We start from the raw sequence: 4209 nt of genomic DNA, 5'->3' as shown, positions 1-4209 counted from the left end.
AAATTGAAGTTTTCTCTCTAAGAGGGATGAAATACTCTATGTAGGTTGTGCACCTATTCATATATTCGATAGAAATGTAGAGAGCATGATAATAATAATAATAATAATAATAATAATAATAATAATAATAATAATAATAATAATAATAATAATAATAATAATAATAATAATAACAGCAGTAATAGTGGTTTCAACGCAACTGATGTGGAAGACTCTTGACGATCTTTCGATACGTAATTTGAACTGTTCCCTAGAAATGTTTCGCCGAATATAAATACATATCAATACATTTTATATTTAATGATGGTTTTCTTTTCTGGGATAGGTATAGCAATCATTTCATTTAGTTCGTTAATTGAGTCAATTGTTTTCAGATTAAGAATACGGAGGTACTTTTTATGTTAGTTGTCCAACCGAACTCAGAAAACGCTAATTTTAGTAGAATTAGCATCAAGACGTTTAATATAATAAGAACAGTTTCCAAAAGGTGATTTAAAAATAAAGAAAGTAATGAAAACACTAAATAATTATGCGTTTGAAAGCAAGAAATATTATTTATCTCTATCTATTTCTTAAAACTCAAATGAAATAAATTAATGCCTCATGCAATCAGACTGGTTTCTTTTATATGCTTTATTACTTCTTACTTTCTAGCTCGCTTCCAGTTAGCTGTTTGTATAACACGTATGAATATTGTCTTTGAGGAATAATATAAACAGTGTATAACACTTTGTAAATAAGAAAATGCACTTACTTTTTTTTCTTTTTGTTAGCTACACATCAGCCTCGAATTAGACGTTTTTCCTTGATTTTACAATAACTAATCTAGATCTGAATAATATACTTGAAGTGTTGTTCTATGAGCCTAGAGAGAACTGTAATATGAGACCGAAATATACGTATCCAGCCCAGCGAAATACAATCTATGCACTATTTAGACTTCGTATTAAGTAACCTCATTTTGAATTGTAAAATCTCCCAAAATTACATCGAAACGGGGACTGATCATCCTAAGACTACATGTAAAGTTCGAGATATAAATATATATTTAACTAGCATGCGTTTCTTAAGTGTGACATCAGAGGAGGTTATTTCAATCAGTGTACCCTTAATGTTGCAAAACTACGAAAACAAGAAAAACAAGTGGATGTTGGGTAACATTTATACAATAAATTCAAGAAATTTAATTTAACTTTCGAAACATCCAATGTTGAAAAAATTGTTGCTAATTTAGGTATCTTTTCTTTTAATAATAAACAATTAATCAAAAATTGTTGTATTTAAAATTTCACAGTGGAACAATACGAAGATAGCAAAGAACAAGGTATACTACTAATTTGAGTCTTCCAAGGTAACAGTCATTCATTGGCCGATATTCATTTGTAACGTTTGTCGTTAAACCACTGCTTAAAATCACTTATTGTTCTGATCCTTTCTAAAGGATGCATGTACCGTTTCACAACATCATACGAAAGTTGCGACATTGAATGCTTGGTCCGGGTGTTCAGTCTTGGAGTAACAACTTAAATAAACACCCGTCTATATGTGCCAAATATGTCTCAATTATATTATAATTGAAACAAATGCATTGTTTGTGTTTTGAGGGTAAAACTGGTTTATGGAAAAAATATCGATACTGTTTATAATGCTCAAAAACAAAATGTGCTCCTGTTTATTCAGTGAGAAATATATGAGGACCACTAAACAAAGGTAACCACTTGTCACTATATTGATTATTATTATTCGCTACATTATATTTGAAAGTCAATAGATGACAATTTTATTCCCTTGGCATTAGCACTTATTTATGGAATATGTACTAAACATATTGTACGTCAACTGACAAATTGACAAACTGTACTATTAATTGAAGTAATATTTTTTATCCTCTTGCAGAAAGACAAAGATTGTGTGACGATCAAGGCATTGCTTGCGTACACGAGTTAATGAGTAAGTACTCTAATTAATCGTTTTGCCAATATAAGAAACAATAATATCAAAAACTTTCTAAAATTAATAAATACTGTTAATATCGACGCAATATTAGATGAGAAAGTTATTCTTTTAAAAATTTGCAAAAGAAAATAAATTGTAGGTGAGAAAAATCGTAGGCACCCTGAATTACTTCATACTGAAATGCCTTTATTATATTCATTTGATATTATGTTTACATAATAGTTCTACATTTTTGTTGTACTATGGCCTCAAGACAGTTCACGTTAAGTAAAGTGTCTTTCACATCTTTAGTGATAGGAATTAATTTCAATATTCAGAATCATTGTATTTGTTTCTATTTTATCGCATACCTCTTAAATGTTGTTAAAGCTTGGGTGTTTAAATGTTCGTGCATTCGTTTATCAGGACCATTTCATGCTAATTAAACCTCAGTTGGCAACGGTACTAACATATACATGACGATTTATTCTAAGATTAAATCAGAAGCACATATTTTGCATTTTGTGCGATTTGTAACGTTTAAATTGAATAATTAACGTCTTTTGCTATATAGCTAATTGAATTCGAGAATGTATGTATGTTAATGTATTTGACGTAATTATTCCTTTCTCCAAAACCACTGTTCGTGTACACATTTAATATGCGCGCTAGAAGACAAGTGACATCAATTTAATTACGGACAATTTGTGAATGTATATACAGTGTCGCTTACGTTATTTACTTAGGTATAAAATATAATTATTTATATCTAACATGACAGTATCCAGTATATATATATATAATGTTAAAGCGGTTTTACATGAAAACGAGAAAGAAAACAGAAAAAAGCTCTAGGATGAATTTCATTGGATAACCCTTCAAGAATAATTGTTTGGTTTTCTTGAACATGACTTCCTTAATGTTGGTACATCTTCTTTAGAAGTGACAACTACAAATATTCTGATTAATACTGTATAATCCACAAGTTCACTCTCAATATCTTTGGATGGCTGACGTGGAAACAAGAAAGAAGGTTCGTTTCACATTTGTGGAGAGCACTTCCAAATCTTAGTTATGCAATACTACATTCTATCTTTCTACACAATATGACAGTGTAGAACGACAGTAGGTTTTCATACGATGAATTACTTTAAAACTCGAATTAGAAGACTTTTGGTCTAATCATATCTTTAAAGTTTCAACTTGGAACCCTAGATATGATTGTAGTTTCATACTTCGACTATTTCAATGTAATAACGTCATTTAAATCCTACTCTTTTGTTTCAAATTTATACGTTAAGTGCCATTGTTTATCTTGTTGGGTAAACGAATTGTAAATCTATAGACAACGAATTAGCATATATGCTGTGTGATAACTAGTAGAATGAAAATATATTTTCCATCAGAACCCGTTCTTGGAGCAACATAATGAATATAAGTACATTGTTTAGCAGTTGCGTGAGTACGATGTCAACCTAATATCAACCAAAAGCACACTCTAAATACTTAATTTATTTAAATGTGGAGATTATTTTTCATTATAGTACTATTAGACCAGGAGCAAAAGATTTTCTAAACGTCACATTCTGAATTGCTTGAACTGCTGCAGTGAATAAAAAAATCAGAAGTATCTAACATACTGAATCTAACATACACCAATCCGTCCATCCTTTAGTCAATTCGTCAGGTGTCGAGGGTCGCACCAGGCGGACACTTTTCTGTAGCGGCGTTTCTTATGCATTAAGTACTGTACTTAAAAGCATCTCATATTCAACCAGAACGTGTTTTTCTCAGATAGGTTGCCATGACGGTTTTACTCATCAATACGATTTTATTTGTCTATAGACTCATCTGTCAAAACTCTTTGAACCTAACCCGGATCATAAGCATAGTCATTTATTCTGCGGATTTTCTACACCACTCACATTCTTGTCGTTGTGATAGACATGTGGCACTGTGCTTGGTCTTCAATCTCAAAGCTACCTCTATTTATTGTAACTACACAGTAGAGCTGCCATTGGAATCAGCTCTTACCCTTCTCAAACCACATCTACCGACATTCCCGACTAGCTCGGAAATGCGCCAAACTGGATCAGTAAATATCCAAACGCATAGAAAATAAAATATAATTTAATTACAGTTTTACAATTTCCATTAGATACGATCTCGTAATTAGTAGGACTAAGATGATCTAAGGAGCTATTTGGTTCTTCAGTATCTCATTGGAATCCGACAAGGTACCAATATTAGCCAGTATTAGTTCTAAATGCACCA

Source organism: Thermobia domestica, chromosome 8, assembly GCF_964235325.1.
Source record: "Thermobia domestica chromosome 8, izTheDome1.hap1.1, whole genome shotgun sequence".
Taxonomy (NCBI): domain Eukaryota; kingdom Metazoa; phylum Arthropoda; class Insecta; order Zygentoma; family Lepismatidae; genus Thermobia; species Thermobia domestica.
This window is presented reverse-complemented; position numbering follows the sequence as displayed.